Source organism: Sciurus vulgaris (genome assembly GCF_902686455.1).
Source record: "Sciurus vulgaris genome assembly, chromosome: 8".
NCBI lineage: Eukaryota > Metazoa > Chordata > Mammalia > Rodentia > Sciuridae > Sciurus > Sciurus vulgaris.
Genome location: NC_136468.1, coordinates 62,602,905 through 62,621,984, shown reverse-complemented (window position 1 = coordinate 62,621,984; position 19,080 = coordinate 62,602,905).

Below are 19,080 nucleotides of genomic sequence, written 5' to 3'. Positions count from 1 at the left end.
ATTTAACTCACAATATATAAACTCCTTCTCTTTTTCTGGTTTTTGCTTGCTCTGATGAGATTGATAAAAGTGAAAATCTTTTATAGACATAAGAACATTTCTAGGTATTAGAGATATTTTAAAAATTATTCTGGATATAATGCCAGAGGAAAATAAATTTTAGGAATTGTTTTTAGATATTTTCTTCTAAAATATTAAATTTTATTTAGAACCTTAACACAAAGGGATGGAATAAAATAATGATCATTACTGTTTGAAGTATTAATTAGTTCAGAGGATTTTTAAGACATAAATCTTGGTTATCCTGTTCCATAAAACATCTTTTCAAACTACTGTCAGAAATGAAATAAATTGCAAGCCAGGTGTACATTTCTTCCATTACTATATAATATAAATATGAATTATAAAATATAACTTTATGTCTTGAAATACCATATTTATGATGCCCGTGTATCATCAACAGAGATTAAACAATCAATGTAATGGTTAATACATTTACTATACATAAAAAGTTTCAATACCACTTAATTTTTCTAAAGGTGGGTAAAATATTACGGAAAAATGCTGTAATTTTAAAGGACAGTCTTTGAAGTATATTTTATTACCAGAAGGATTTAAATGCTTTTCTCTCATTAACTCTCATTGACTAGAAATTTGGATATTTTTATCTAAAGAACTTACTATTATATGATGCTTTCTAGGCACTGAATCTCAAAAAAGCTAATGGAGATTAATTAACAGGCATACACATTTTAATAAATGAAAGGATAGAAAGGTAATTTTCACAGTTATAGTATTCCAAACAAAAACCAAATTTCTAGTATCGCAGACTGATCATCTGGGATTCTTGGTTAGCTATTCTACATGATTACAAACAACATTTTTGGCACTCTCACAAATCCTAATTCAAAATGAATTGCCAGAAATACTTAACTAAAACTGTGTTACATAACAAGTAAACCTTCAATGTTATAAATAATTTGCAGCCATTGATTTTCTCCTGCATTTTAAAAGTGATAAGATTAAAAAAAATCAGTCAATAAAAAGAGCATTATGGAGCTTTAAGGAATTTGACCTATAACCTTCCCATACCAGATTGTCAACATTTCAATTTCAGTTTCTGGATCCACATTCTGAATATGTCCTGAGAATTTCTCTTTTCAAAGAATAAAATAATTTACTCACAACCAAGAACCTAATCTATAATGGAAAGAAACATGTCTTATTGATTGGTTTTTATTTAGGAGTAGATGTGCATGTGATGTTAAAAATACATCATTTAAAATTAATTAATGGGCAGCAACTTTGATAAGGAAATTCTGTTTGCATCTTCTTGAGAGCTTTGTCTTTTGGTCTGTCTTTCTCTTTGCCTGTGTCTGGAGGGATGCAAACAGGCAACAACCAAAACAAAATGCATTTCAAAATACAAGTTACATATCCAGTAAAGAAAGGAAGGAAGGAAGGAAGAGAAATCAATGACTGAGGACTTTCAAAGATTTTACCAGCTGCCAGGTATGGTGTGGCTGGCCTATAATCCCAGCAGCTCCGGAGGCTAGAAATTTCCAAGTTTGACACTAGTCTCACCAAAAAAGATTTCACCAACTACTTCTCTTTGCTTCAATGATAAAATTTTTTCATATTTATGGATATGAATATATATATGTATTTGAAAGCTCATTTTTGATAAGCGATCATTTTATGCAGTAACATATGTTTTGAACTCTATTTAAAAGAGATGTTATTGTCTTCCGAGAAAAGCAAAATAATCTAACAAATTAATCACTTCAGTTGATGAATGGATAAAGAAACTGTGGTACACACACACACACACACACACACACACACACACAATGGAATATTACTCAGCCATAAAGAATAATAAAATTATGGCATTTGCAGGCAAATGGATGAAATTGGAGAATATCATGATAAGTGAGATAAGACAATCTCAAAAAACCAAAGGACAAAGGATCTTGCTGATAAGCGGATGATGACACATAATGGGGAGACGAGAATAAAGAGGACGGAGGGAGTGTATGGAGGGAAAAGAGGGGTGGTAGGGGTGAGGGGAAGGAAAAAATAACAGAATGAATCTAACACTATTTCCCTATGTAAATGTATGATTACACAAATGACCTTTACTTCATGTACAAACAGAGAGACAACATGCATCCCATTTGTTTACAAAAAAAAAAATCTTTAAAAAGTAAATTAATTAAAAACCCGAAAGTCTAGGTAAAAATTTTTAAAAACTGAAAGTGAAATAAAAAGCATATATATGTGCATATGTACATATATACACATATATAAATGTATGCATATATGTATATATGCATATGTATTTGTATATACATATATACATTTGTGATATATGTGGAGGACAGGATTTTTCCCATAATTTTTATTAGCACATTATAGTTGTACATAATGGTGGAATTTGCTGTTACATAGTCATATACGCACACAATATAATTTGGCCAATATTATTACCAAGTATTTCCCCTTTCCCTGCAAGGATTTAAAACTTGGAACATGGTTACTGTTATGGTTTGGATATAAGATGTCCTGCAAGAGCTCCTGTTAATGCAGTATTCAGAGGTAAAACGATTGGATTATGAGAGCTGCAATCTAATCATTCCATCCTAGTTTGAATAAACTGGATGTTAACGATAGGCAGGTGGGTAATGGCCGAAGGAGGTGACCATGACCCAGAAGGGTGCATCTTCCCTGTAACCCCTTCCCCTCTCTTGCTGCTTCTGACGCCACCTTGAGCTGAGCAGCTTTCCTCGGCTCAGCCCTTCTCTCATTATGCGCTTCCTGACTTTGGGCCCAGAACAGTGAAGCAGGCTGCCTGTGAACCGATAGCCCTGAAATCCATGAAACCCTGAGTCACAAATAAACATTTCCTCCTCTAAGTTGTTTTTGTCAGGTATTTTGGTCATTGCCATGAAAAGCTGACTTAAAACAGTTACTGATGGTGTGTTGCTTATTTTTATGACTTTGAAGGCAGGCCATAATCCCAGGGTAGACTAGAAAATTTGAAACTCTGGTAGAAACCTACATCCTTTCTGGACTGAACACCTAGAACAGACTTTTAGGAGCAATGGTTCTGCTAAAGAGTGAGGAAAGAAACCTGAAAAGGAGAAACTACAAAAAGAACCCCCAAGTTCTATATGCAAATTCTCTCCAAATTCCTGGCTAACCACTGAATCATGCCAGTGCGGGAAAACTCAAGCAACTTGCAGATGAGGTTAAATGGAGGAATCTAGATTTGAGCTACTACCTTAAATAGGCAAGAAATAGGTTGTGGTTTGAGTATAAGCAAGGTAACCATTTGGTTTTTTGTTTGTTTTTTCCTTGTGTTGGCAATCAAAACCAAGGCCTCAAGTGTGCTTGGTAAGACCTCTACCAGTAAGCTACATCTCTAGTCCTATACTTTCTAAATAATGACAGCCAAAAAATAATTTTTAAAAAAATTTTAAGAACTACCTTTGTAGGGATAAGGAAAATATTACCAATCTTCCCTGTCAGAGCCTGCCATGACCTCTGCACATCCTGATGGAACAGGAGCCCCACTGGAAATAAGACTTGGAGTCTCACCCATGAAAAGGACACTCTTTCCCTGGGATTTCCCAGTATGGACCTTGAAAAGGTACCCCAGGATTCCCCAGCTACTTGACTTCAGGTGTTTGTGTTTCTCCCGACTTTGATGTATTTTATTTTCTTTCTCTTGTCACTTTATCCCTTTCAGTTTTACTTCCATATTATTACTTAAATAAACACTATTTTTATTGTCAATCAGAGCCAACCTATCAAATTCAGCAGCTGCAAACACACCTAAGCGTCTTTCTTACAGAATATAACAATATAGAGCTTCAATTATGTAATAATAACAATGTCCTAGATATAATAAAAAAAAAATTACTCAAATAGAAAGAACCAGGAAACTCATGTTGTCATAAGGGTTAGTGTTTCCTTTATTATGGTTGAATAGCGTTCCACTACATATACATACACACATATACAATACAACTTCTTTATTCATCTGACAATGTTGCAAAAATCCTGGCTATTATGAATAGTGCTGCAATTAACATGAAAGTATAATCTCTTTGACATACAGATTTCGTATCCTTGGGATATATACCAAGTAGCAGGATTGTTGGATCATATAGCAACTATATTTTTATGTTTTCAAAGGTCTTTTATTTTCTTTCCCTAAAAGTTGTACCTGTTTACATTCCCACCAACCTTGCATGAAGGTCTCTTTATCTCCATGACCTTGCTGTACTTTCCTCTGTTCTTTTTTTTTTTTTTTTATTTGTAAACAAATGGGATACATGTTGTTTCTCTGTTTGTACATGGAGTAAAGCCATACCATTTGTGTAATTATACATTTACATAGGGTAAATGTTGTTTGATTCATTCTGTTATTTTTCCCTTCACCCCCACCTCTCCCACCCCTCCCACCCCTCTTTTCCCTCTATACAGTCCTTCCTTCCTCCATTCTTACCCCCCTCCCTAATCCTAACCCTAACCCTAACACTAACCCCTCCCACCCCCCATTATGTGTCATCATCTGCTTATCAGAGAGATCATTTGTCCTTTGGTTTCTTGAGATTGGCTTATCTCACTTAGCATGATATTTTCCTCTGTTCTTTTTGTTAATAGCCATTCTAACAGGTATGAAGTAACACCTTATTGTAATTTTGGTTTGTATCTCTGTGACAAGTAATGATATTGAACATTTCTAATATACCTGTGGTATTTTCATGCTCTCTGTCTCTCTCTCTCTCTCTTTACTATTGACTTGTAGTTCTTTGCCTATTTTGGATACTAATTCTTTATCAGATACATAGTTTATAATTTTTTCTCCCATTTCACAGGTGAGCTTTTCATTTTGTCAATTATTTCTTTGTTGTATAGAAATATTTCAGTTTGATATAGTTTCACTACAGTTTATTTTTTGCTTTTATTTACTGTACTTTTGATATTTTACCCCCCAAAATGATTGCCATTACCAGTATCAAGGTCTTTTGTTTCCCCTTTCCTTCTAGGAGTCTTATAGTACAGATTTTGCATTAAAATTTTTCATGCATCTCAAATTAATTTTTGTATATGTTTTAAGATAAGCGTTCAATTTCATTATTTTGCATGTGGATGACCACTATTAAACAGATTATCTTTTCTCTGTTGTACATTCTTGGCATTCTTGTCAAAGACAAGTTGGACTTAAACCTGTGGGCTTATTTCTAGGCTCTCTGTTCTGTTCCATTGGTCTATGTTTCTGATTTTATACCAGCATCATATTATTTTGATTACTACAGCTTTAGAACATAGTTTGAAATAAAATAATGTGATGCCTACAGTTTGGTTCTTTTCAAGATTTCTTTGGCAATCAGAGTTCTTTGTAGTACCATATGCATTTTAGGATTGTGTATTCTCTTCGTATAACAAAATGACATTGGAATTTTGATATGGAATAGACTAAACCTGTGCATCTCTTTGGGTAGTGTGGACATTTTAATATTAATTCTTATACTCTATGACTACCGGGTGTTTCTATTTAAGGTGTCCAGATCTTTTAAATTTGCTAAATTTAATCTGGTTACATTTGTTCCTATTTTATTCCTGTAAGGGAAACTGTTTTCTTAATTTTCTTTTCAGATAAGCTTCTAGTTTCTACAAATTCAACTTAGTTTTGTATTTTGGTTTTGTATCCTAAAACTTAATTCATTCATTAGCTCTGAAAGTCTTTTGATAAAGTCTCTAAAACTTGGTATACACAAGAACGTGCCATCAGCAAAGAGATAATTTAACTTCTTCCTTTCATATTTGGATGTCTTTAGTTTCCATATCTCACCTACCTTCACTGGCTAGAATTTCCAGTTCTATAATATATAGAAGTGGTGACGCTGGGCACCTTTCTTTTGTTCTTGGTCTTAGAGAAGAAGGTTAAGTTTTTTACCATTTAGTATGAAACTGACTAGCTATGTAGTCTTTATTATGTTGAGGTAAATTTTTCCATGCCTGATTTGTTGGAAAGTGGTTACTACATTAAACAAGGACTGTAAAGCAGTTTTTATAAGGATAATGTAAAAGAAAATTCATGTGGAATAAAAGGAACAAATAGAAAATCTTAGCAGAGGAGTGGAAAGTAGTGATAGAAATAGAAAATGCTAAATTAAAATTCTAAACATAAAATGGGAACTGTAGAAATTAAAAACAAAATATATAAAATAAAACAGAAGTAGTCCAATGGAGTTAACAGAAGAAAGAACAAATGGACTTGGAATCTATTCAATGGAAATAATCCAAGATAACGGGCAGAGAGAAAAATACCCCCTCCCCCCCAAAAAACAACAAACAAACAAACAGGAAAACATGTAGGAGAAGAAATGCAATAGAAAATTTGTCAGGCTAAATATTGGTGGTAACAGAGGGAAAGTCAGATATTCAAGACGGAAAGACTGCATAACTTAGTAGGTGCTAAACATCTGGAAGATAGTCTATTTTTATTCTTCATTATGTTAAAATACATACGAGTGTGTTTTAAGCATAAATTACCATGCTTTCTTTCAGGATTTATAATGATATAATACATAGGAAAATTCTAGCATAATTGATACCAAGGGAGGTAAATGGATGTAGAAAGTTACAAGGCCTTCTTACTTCAAATGAATGTGTACAATATTAACTCCAAAGAGAATAAGAAAAGCGAAAGACACATAATGACTTTAGAGGAGTCATCGAAATACAAATAGTTAGAAAGCCAACATATAAAAATTATTGAAGTAATCAGAATGAAAGGAAAAGAAGATGATAGTAGTACAAATACCCAGAATGGGTGAAATGAAAATGAATATTTAATGGTTCAGCAAAATAAAATTGTACCAGTATTACATTAGATATTAACAGACTAAGTACTCCAAATGTCAGGGACATATTATCAGAAAACACCCAAAAGAAAATGCCCAGATACATGGTTCCAAAAAGAAATTTATTTTTAATATACAAACATAGGTAAGTTGAAAAAATAAATAGATAAAATATGTATATAATTCCAAGAATAAAATAAGAGTAAATATAATGAAGTCAGAAAAAAGTCTTTAAGATAAAAGATAATATTGGAATTATTTCATGATAGTAAAATGTTTTTATTAATTAAAAACGGAACTAAAATAATGATAGTATCAAGAGATGCAGTATTTAATATAGTTCCATATCTACTCATGATAAAAATATCTAGTAAAGTAATAATGAAAAGGGTTTCTTTCATTATGACACAGAGCATCCATATTTTAAAAAACCCCACAACTAATGTCACATTTAGTGGTGAAATATTTAATGCTTTCCCTCTGAAATCAGAAAGAAGGAGTAGATGCTTACTCCTAAGATTAAAGTAGCAGACCCAGAAATTGAAATAAAGCATTAAAAAGAAACAAAAGTGGAAATAAACAAAGCTTTCTTTATTTGCTAATGGCATGATTATTTATGTAGGAAATTCTAAATATACAAAATAACAACTATAATTAAATAAATTTAGCAAGGTCAGATCACAATTGATTAATAGATATAAATCAATTGTCTATATACTAGTAATCAATACTTGAAACATGATTTTTATAAAATATTTACAATAGTATGAAATGGCATAAAATGTTTTGGTAACAAATTAATAAAACACATGCAAAATCTCTACCCTGAATATGATATAACCATGTTGAAAGGATTTTAAATATATTATATATAATCCTAATATATATGGGTGCATATGTATAAATTGGATGCATTTATTAATTGCATATATTTCATTGGATATATTCATGAATTTCATATATTCATGAACTGGAGGATTCAATATTATTGACTATATTTTTTTCAATACAATACTAATCAAACCCCAGCAAGTATTTGAGAAATTGATAAGCTGATTCTAAAGTTTGTATGGAAATACAAATGACCTGGATAGCCAAAGATTTTTTTTTTTTTTCAGTACTGAGGATTGAACCAAGGTCCTTGTACAAGCTAGCCACGTGCTCTATCACTTAACTACACCCTCTGTTTTTATAAAATTTTATTTTGAGATAGGGTCTCACTAAGTTACTAGGGCTGGCATTAAACTTGTTATCCTCCTGTGTCAGCCTCCCACATAGCTGGGATTACAGATGTGAGCCAACACACCCAACCGAAAGTAAATTTTTTAAATGATGAAGTTACAGGATTTGTACTAACCAATTTGAAGACTTTTTACAAAGCTGCAATAATCAAGGTAGTATAGTAGTTTTGAAAAAATGGATCCATAAACAGAAATGGAAAGCCCCAAAACTGAACAATTTATGTATGATCACCTGACATTTGACAAAGTTTACAAGGCCATTTATTGCAAAAAGAAAAAGTTTCCATCACAAATGGTGCTGTAACAACTGGGTATCTACATGGGACAAAAAGGAATATTGATCCTTAGCTCATGACATTTACCAAAATTAACTTGAAATAAAATGCAAACTTACATGTAAAAATTAAAAGCGTAATAATACAAAAGGAAACCATAGTAGGTTGTTAATGTGAATATGGAAAAAATAAAAATACTTTAGATAAAATACAAAAAACATAAAAATGGTAACCTATTAATTGGATTTCATCAAAATTACTTTATTGTTGTTGTTCCTAAAATACTCTCACTTAAGAAGTGAAAAGGCAAGCCACAGAGAGGGAAAAAAAATTCAAATTACATGTAACAGAATATTAAAATGCAGAATGTATGAGAATTCCTATCACCCAACAATAGTAAACAAAGTTATACAGTTTTCAAATTAAATCCCATTTTAGTATGAACAAAATATCTGAATCTGTACTTCACAAAAAAAAGTTATATTTGTATCAGATAAGCACATGGAAAAATAAAAGCATCCTTAGATATGTGAGAAATTACTACAAAGACAACTAATGACATATTCATTTTTCTGTGTACTATTACAAAAAATTAAATGGTTGCACAGTGTGTCCATTAGAAGAGCTAACGAAAACGACTAAAAAGTCCAAGTGCTGGTAAGGATGTGGAACAACCAAATGCTCATGCATTGCTGACAGGAATGTAGAAGGGTGCAACCATTTTGAAAAAGGTCTTATTGACAGCTTTCAATATTCAACATACAACTACCAAGTAAGCCAATATTCCACTCAAAGTTCTTACCTAAGATAGTTGGTAATATATACCCACACAAAAGACTTATTTGCAAACATTCATAGAAACTTTATTAAAAATATCCCCAAATTTGAAATAACCTAATTATCCATCAACAAGTGCATGGATAAACCAAGTATAGATATTTGTACAATTGAATATAGTTCAATAACAAGCAAGAATGGATTACTGATATGCATAGTAATATGTATAAATCTCTACATCCTTGTGTGAGAGGAGCCTATTACAAAAGAGTTCATATTTTTCAGTTGATTCCATTTATATAAAAATGAGAAGCTGCAAACTAATATATAGTAACTACAAAATGCATCAATGACTGCCTGCATCAGGGTACATAGGAAAGAATGTACTACCCAAAGGGGCTTAAGAAAACTTTGGGAGATGACAGAAACATTGCATATCTTGACTGGGTAAGTACTTTTACAGTACACATGTATTGCAATTACTTAAATCAAATGCACGATATATTTATAGTGTCTTATATGTAAATATATGTACAGTGGTGAAACCGAAACAATATTGATAACCAAAACAATTCTGTCAATAGAACTGTAATTTAAGCTGTATTTTAACTTCCTTTTATGGAAGAGATGTGTAGTAATATGTACTGTAATAGTCACTTTACAGTAAGATGATGATTTTCAATTGTTTATACAATTCACATTACTTTCTAATTCTCAAAATCAGAAAAAGTTTTTATATATTTGCTTTTTTTGGTCATGTTGACTATATCAATAAGTAAATACAATTAATTAAATATAAAATGAATTTCTCAGAAAATTTGAAAGAAATTAAATTTAAAACAGCTAAAACAAAAGAGGTATACTTTTTTTTCTTTTCAGTGTATGTATTTAAGGTAAACAACATAATTTTTCTATAATATCCAGAGTGAAATGATTATTGCAGTCAAGCAAGTTAACTTGTTCATTGGGGAATGGTATACTTTATAATGTCTTTCATTACACTAAAAGGTATTTTAAATTTCTGTTACTCTATCTTTGGGTACATAATGCTGGTGTCATTTTGTGTTTAATGACTCATGTATTTATATTTGATCTTAACTAAAATTCACGTTAATATCTGAAAATTTTGGGCAGTACTGGGGAAGTATTGGCTTTGTGCATGCCAAGCAAGAACTCCACCACTGAGTTACATCCCTAGCACTTATTATCTGAAAAAATGACCATTATCCCTTTAGTTGTAGGACAGAGCTATTAACATATTCAGTCACAAAAGTAAAGATAGAGATGGAAATACAGCTCATATCTACTGTATCATTTTAAAAGAAATAATTTCTTGGACTGTACCTTAAAAATCAAAAGCACGTTAGTGCCTGTTCAAGCCCAAGTTCTCATTTTCTATTAAGTCAGCGGAATGTTTCTCATTCTTTGATATAGTAAGTCTTTGAACTTCTTGGTAGAAAGAGGTTTTATAAAGTATAACTTAAAAAGAAAAATATAGATAGATACATATATACATATTGATAGAGGAAGGCACTCGCTAGTTTTCTGATTTGAACTGGTAGTCAGTAATTGCACCTCTGTGAGATAAAAATAAACAAATTAAGTATCTCCCAGGTTGTTCTCATGAACACAGAACCTAAAAGAAATGATGACATACATAATGAAAGTAAAGAGCTTCATTTTTGAGCCCGATGTTCCTAGGGTTAAAATGTTTTCCAAAATTACATAAGTCAGAAGTGACAGACCATTTTCCCTGATCTGATCAAACACATGCATACTTGTGTTGAAATGGCACACTCTACCCCATATATAGATATAATTGCTGTGTCAATTTAAGTGCATATATTCATAAATAAAAAGAACAAAAAGAAAATTTTTTCCTCAACTTAGTATAAACTAGTACAAGTTTCCTAGTCATCCTATTGTTTTTACCCGTTAATAAGATAGGACTGAGAATAGCTGATTCACAGAAATAGGAATAAAGTAGTTTGAAAGCAAAGCACAGTGATGGCAAAAGAACAGGCAACAAGTACGTTCCAGCTACCATAAACTGTGACTGAAGATCATGGCATTTGGCAGTACCTCATTAACTTTTCCCAAATTTCAAATGGCCAGGCAAACAGGAAAGAGGATCGATCACAAGGAGCACAAGAAACTAAGTGATGCAGATTCTTTTCAAATAGAATATTCTCTCCCTGCCACTTCCACCACTGCCCACGAATACCATCTGTAACTACTGGCTTTAATTCCTCTCTCATTCATAAATTAATGCTCTCATAGACAAGTCAATTTATATTTTTCATTATCTCTCACCACCAATGTGCAAAAGGTCAGGGAACAGAAGGAAATAATCAGTGCATAGAACACTTTATGACATGCAAGTTGGAAGGATTTCCTTAAATTATTCATTCTGCATTTTTGCTAATCAATTTCTTAGCTCTAAGGCTGTGAGGGAAGGGATAGATCTGCAGTGTAGCTTTCAATGAAATTGTTGAACAGAACTCCAATTATTCTAATTTCTGCTACCTAGAGTCAGCTCATCTAGTGCAGCAAACTATTTCTTTTTTAATTTTTTGTTGTTGTTGTTGTAGGTGGACACAATACCTTTACTTTATTTTTATGTGGTGCTGAGGATCCAAACCCAGGGCCTCATGTGTGCTAGGTGAGTGTTCTACCATTGAGCCACAACCCCAGCCAAGCAAACTGTATGTCTATGGAATTTTCTGATGAGGTGGGGTTTAAAATGAATGAAGTGGTCCTGGAATTTTTGAAGAAATTTTTATATCCCTTTCCTTTGCCATGTACCTATAACATTCTCTTTCTTGAGTTAGATGCTGCTTACACAGGCAGACTCAGTTGTTAAAATTCATTGAGCTTCACCTTTATGACATACACAGGATTAAGTATATTATGTATCATTTTAAATGGGATATATATTTTGTGCTGGCGAGGAGTGTACTCTCTCTGTCTCTCTGCTTCCTATTCATGTACTAAGCCACTTTCCTCTGCCACACTCTTCTGCCATGATGTTCTGCCTTATCTAGACCCCCAGGAATGGAGTCAGCTATCTATAGACTGAACCTCTGAAACTGTGAGCCCCAAAATAATTTTTTCCTCCTCTAATTGTTCTTGTCAGTCACGGTAGTAAAAAAACTGACTAAAGCAGAAACATTAATTGTAATTAGAGTAATAATAAAGTATTTCTACATATTTTGTGATATAAAAATATTATGACCTTCACTGGGTAAGAAAGAAGGAGATGTAAAAATTGTTTACCCTTCTCAGAAAGTATTTCACAGTTTGTGTCATGTAATACAATAAGTAAGGAAAATGTTCCATGCGCTGCTCTGCAACTTGAGGACTCTTCATTTACAGTAACAAATGAAGAACTCTGAAAAATTTTACAGTAAATTTACCTATTTTGATCTAACACAACCTTCACAAAATTCAGGTATGTTTTATCAAACACTAATTCTTCTGCATGTTAAATGATGTAGGAAAGCAAAAATTTCTGTGGTCAAATAAGTCTAAGTATGAATGTGTTAAATACAATTTAACAGTTTTCTTTGCTACAGAAATTTGTTCTGAAACAAATTTCCTATCTTTCCCAGGATGTTATGTTTCTGTGTATGAATGAACACTATATTAACAATTTCAGAGATACATATTTTTCTCTACCACCATCTAAAATCATCCAGAAAAATCATACTACAAAATGAAGCATCTGCCACCAGGTTAAACTGTGCCACAGAGACAGATACTTCCTGATACTTCCATAGTTTCACTGCAAACATTTGTAGCCATAAAAATAGAAGCAAAGGGAGCAAAGGGTGGATTTTCTGAATTATGCAGCAGAATTTTCAGGATGAGGGTTTCTTGAGAGACATTATTTTTAGATCTTATGACCCTTCCCCTGAAGCAGCTCTAAAAGTGGCATTTCTAGCATATCTAGCATTCACCCATCTCACAGGAGAGTCAAGCACTGAGTAGTTTTTGCATTCTATAAATCTGCCTTACAACAATTAGATCAGAATAGGATCTAACTGAAAGAAAGAAAAATGCATTTGATGACCTCAGACACTGAAACAAGAAATTAGATGAAAGAAGTTAAATCTAAGAATGATCTTTGAAAAACTGCATAGATTTCCTTGCAATTACCCTACTAAAATAGACATCTGAAACTGATCAGTATGTGTGAACTCCATTGAATACATAAATGTGTGACTGAAATAGGAAAATAATTTTTTATTTGAATAAAATTAGACATTGCACTCACCTTTACATATAGAGGTTTCATTCAGACTTACCATTATGTATTTTTTTAAAGTTTTTGCAGACTGCATTTTGATTCATTGTACATAAATGGGGTACACCATTTCATTTCTATAGTTGTGCATGATTTAGATTCATACCATTCGTGTAGTCATACATGTACACAAGGTAACAATGACTGTGTCATTCCACCATTTCTCATACCCCCCTCCCTCTCATTTCCTCTACATTACCTAAATTTCTTCCATTTGTCTCTCACCCTCCACCTCTCCTCCCCCATTTTATATCATCATCCACTTATCATGAAAAACATTTGACCTTTGGTTTTTTGGGATTGGCTTATTTCACTTAGCATGATATTCTCCATTTCCATCCATTTATCTGTAAATGCCATAATATTATTTTTCGTTATGACTGAATAATATTCTATTGTGTATATATACCACAGTTTCTTTATTCATTCATCTATTGAAGGGCATCTAGTTTGATTCCACAACCTAGATATTGAGAATTGAGCTTCTATAAACATTGATGTGGCTGCATTAACATTTATTTGGTTTTATTGATTGATTTTTTTTTTTTGAAAAGTGGTGAAAATCGAATAGTTAAGTGATAAGGAGCCATATATCTTAGTACTTTGCTATATGATTCAGATTTGAAATCTTTTAAATGTTTTACATAAATCATAAAAAAAATTTTAAATAAAAAATAAATGTCCAAAGTCATACATTAATTTCACTCAAAAATTTAGTTAGTATGATTTTAAAGAATAGTGTCTTCACTGGCATTGTTACAGAGATATGCTGAAACATCTGAAACATCAAAGAAATTTAAAACTGAATCAATCTTATTGTTAGTGAAGATATTGGTGTAATGATTAGTACACTAAAGAACTAATGGAAAAGTTAAACAACATGCAAATCACATAATTATTACTGGGAAGAGTTCAAACTATAGAAAAAAATTTAATGGAATTTCTAGAACTGGACAAGATCTTATAGAGAAGGATATGTTGAAAATCAGATAAGGGATAGACTCAGCAAAACCAAGTAAGCAATCAGTAACCTTGAGAAAGGTTAATAGAAGTCACCCAATTTAAGTACAGTTAGAAAAAATGGTGCTGGGGGTGGGGTTGTTGAGCAGAACAGAACATCCAAGAGCTGTGGAATAATATGAAGTAGGTATAATTAGTATCTCAAAAGGAAAAAAGTGAATGCAATGAAAAATAAATATTTGAAGAAATGATGCCTGAGTTTTCCAAATTTAGTGACAAAGAACAAATCTCAGATTCAGGAATTCAGAGAAAACCAAGCAGAGAAGAAGATAGAGAGAGGGGAAAAAAATAAAAACTCAATCCATAGACATAAAGTGCTAAAAGAATAACATCTCAAATTACTAGTCTATGCCCAGTGAAAATATATTTCAAAATAACGAAGTATAAAGACTATATTAGATGAATTAAAAACTGATGGCATTAATTAACAGCAGAATTATTCTATAGGTAATTTTAAAGTCTTCAGGCAAAAGAATTTATACCAGACAGAAATATGAATCTACATAAAGAAGTGAACAGTGCCGGAAATAGAATAAATTAAGGTGCACTGCTAATGATGTTTTAGCATCTTAATTACTATAAATGATAACTGTCAAAACAAAACCTTGTCAAAGCATTGTACATATGTGAAATAAATGTATATAACATAAACACACAGAAGGGGGATAAGAAATTGGGAAAATACTGTTGAGAGTTCCTTATATGTAAAATGTTAAGATATATTTAAATGCAAACTCTGGTTAAACAAAAATAATATCATAAGTCTTATAAAACTACTAAATTTTTAAAAAGAGCTATAAATAATACATTAATAGTAATGGAGTCAAAAAATTAATTAATATATTAATTAATTAATATATTAATATATTAATATATTAATTAATTAATTAATAACTCAATTAATATAAGACATAAAATGGGGAGATATAAAACCATAGATGAAACAAATAGGAAACAATGAGATTTTAATTCAATCTCATTAATAATTTTAATAACTGTGAAGAGTCTAAGCAAACCACTTGAAAAGCAGAGCTTCTAGTATCTGTTAAAAATATGGTGCCTACAAGAAATACACTTTAAATACAAAAGTTAAAAATAAAAGGACAAAAAATGTATACCATGCAAAAAATATATATTCCATGCAAACACTAACCAAATATTGTTATTAGACAAAATATGCCAAAGAATAATATAATGGTCAAAGTGATACATAACTTAAAGGTAAGCTGCTCAATTTTCTAAGACATAACAATTTTACATGTGTGTTCATCTAACAACAGTACTTCAACATTTATGCAAGAAAAACTCTTAGAAATAGTCAAGCTCAAAATGTATTTGGAGACTTCACACTTCTCTTTTAATAACTGATATAAGAAATAGGTAGAAAATCAGAGGGAGTACAGAATACCTGGAAACAATATCAAATAACACGACCTAATTGACATTTTCATAACACCCCAACTGCAGCAGAATGCACATTCTTAACAAAATGTATAAACCATTCACCACGAGACTCTGTATTCTGAATCACAATACTAAGCTTAACAAAAAAAAAAAAAAAGAAATCATGCAATGTATTTTTTCATTTATAACCGATTAAAATATAAATAGTAATAAAAAGATAACTGGAATGTCCTCCCAATTACTGGAGAAGTTAACAACATACTTTAAATAACCCCTTGGTCAAACAAGATTCCTAAAGGATATTATATATTTTAACCAAATGAAAAAAATACTGCATGCATACTTTAGTGGTATATATATGTAGTTATGTTTAGAGAAAAATTAACATTAATTCTTTACAGGAGTAAAGAAGAAAGGTATTAAATTAGTTACTTTCAGTTGCTACTTGTTATGGTTTAGCTATGAGGTGTCCCTCAAAAGCTCTCCTGTGAGATAATGCAAGAAAGTTCAGAGGTGAAATGATTGGATTGTGAAAGCCTTAACCTAATCAGTGCATTAATCCACTGATATGGATTAACTAGATGGTAACCACCCGCAGGCAAGGTGTGACTGGAGGAAATAAGCAGTAGGGATATGCCTTTGATGTATTTATTTCTGTCCCTGTTGAGCAGAACACTCTCTGTGTGTTCCTTATTTCCTCCTCCACACACTTCTGCCATGATGTTCAGCCTTACCTCTGACCCAATCAAAGAAGACAGCTGTCTATGGACTGAGACCTCTGAAACTGTAAGTCACAAAATAAACTTCTATTCCTCTAAAATTGGTCATATCAGGCCTTTTGTTGCTGTCACAACAGCAACAAAGCTGATGAAAAACTACTCTAAAATAACAACAGTAAAATAAGAACTGAATCTAAAGAAGAAAGGAATTATAAAAAAGAGAGTGTAAAATTTGATTTTTTAGAAATATTCTGCTCTTTTTTATAATTCTTTTTGTCATATATTAATAATAGAATATTAATCATATTCTATTGCTAGTTTTTGTGAGTAGCAACTTTTACTCCATAAATGTAATATAAGCATGCTTTGTCAATTAAAAGTAATATTTTGAAAGGTTAATGTGTGAGGTCATGAATATTTTAATTAACTTTATTGTGGAAGTCACTTCACAATGCATATGTATATCAAAATATCACATTGTACACCTTGAATACATACCATTATGAAATGTGTATATAAGGAGGATAAAAGAGAACAAAAAGAATGAAAATTGAAAAACTGAAAACAGTTGAGAATATCAATAAAAGTTTCTTCCTTAACAAATAAATGAAATTGATAGAAGTTTAAGCATACTGACATAGATTAAAAGAGAAAATACACAGGATACTAATATTAAGAATACACAAGAAAATATCTAAGGAACTCTTATAGTTAGCTTCTCACTGTTGTGACCAAAAGCTCTAACCAGAACAATTTTGAGGATAAAAAGTTTAGTTGGAGGCTCATGGTCCATAAATAGCCAGCTCCATTCCTAGGGGCCTGAGATAAGGTCGAAATTACGTCAAAAGAGTGGTGGAGGAAAACAGTTCAACATCATACAAGGAAGCAGAGAGAGCTCTGCTCAAAAAGGACAAAAAATATACACCAAAGGAACATCCCTAATGACCCACCTCCTCCAGTCACACCCTATCTGCCTACAGTTACTATCCAGTTAATCCCTTGTAGGGTTTAATGCACTGATTAGGTTAAGGCTCTCATAACTCAACCATTTCACCTCTAAATTTTCTTGCATTATGTCACACATGAGCGTTTGAGGGACACTTCATATCTAAATCATAATAGGAACTTAAAGATCTTAAAAGAACAATAAGGGAATGATACAATAAGTAAAAGATATTAAAAGAAATGAGAACTATAAAACAATTTCTCTCATGAATATAGACACAGAAATTAGTAACAAAATACAAGTATATTGAATTTAGCAATATATAATAAGGTTATCCCAGAATGTAAAGGTGTCTGAACATTTGATAATAAATCAATATAAATCATAATAATTGTCAGGTAACATCATACTTTGTGGGAAAACATTGCATGCTACTTTATAATATTGTCATGAAAACAAGGCTTGGTGGGCATCTTACAACTCCAACTCGACATCACAACAGAAGACCTACCCAGGTGCAAAAAGAGAAAAACGAATTAAAAAGATATTCATGGAAAGAGAAGATGGCAGAAATGAGCTGGGCAGAGAGTCCTGATCTCCTCACAACACAGAAAGGAGGCAGTGAAGGAAAAGCTGGATTGAAAGGTAGGTGACAAAAATAAATGCTCTGAGACTTGATATCACATAGTCTGAGATCTGAAGAGACTGGAAGATAGTTTATTGGAATAGAAAACAAACTCACAGTGCCCTGACCCAAATCTGTGGGTGAGTGGAGGAGAGGGAACAGAGAGAGAGGGGTGGGAGCAGATATTCTCTTAAGCTCACCCCCTTAAGAACTATTGGAAAGACAGACAAACCTTAAAGCATGACAGTAACAGAACTCTCCTTAAAACAGAGCAAACAACCAAAATGTGTAAAGAAAGCTGAGTCAGGGTTCTGCGGGCATCTTGTGGAGCCCTTAGGTGACAAGGCACCCACTTAAATCAGCTTGATGTCTTCCCACACCCAGACAGGGGCCCTGCAGTTGGGAACTCTTAAGAATCTGGCTAGGAAGAACTTCTAGAAGGACCACTACTAGCTATAAATCACTGAAATCCCTTCCACTTCTCCTCACCTCAAACAAAGGGAACAAGTGGGTGTTGGGTGCCAGGGAAGGGCACCTAACCCTGCTCAGCCTCTATGACCCAGGCAAGGGTGAAAAGCTCTGGACAGCATTCACTTGCTCACTCAACAACAATACTGCTTTGGCCTTGAACCAAGGAAAGCAGATTTAGTAGGTGTTTTTGTCAGCTTTTTTGTGACTGTGTCTAAATTATCTGACTAAAACAATTTTAAAGGAGGAAAAGTTTATTTGAGGGCTCACGGTTTCAGAGGTCTTAGTCCATAGCAGGCTGGCTCTATTCCTCAGGGCTCAAGGTGAGGCTGAACTTCATGGCAGAGGGAAACAGCTCACATGATAATCCAGAAGCAGAGAGAAAGAGAGAGAGAGACTCCTCTTGCCAGATACAAATATA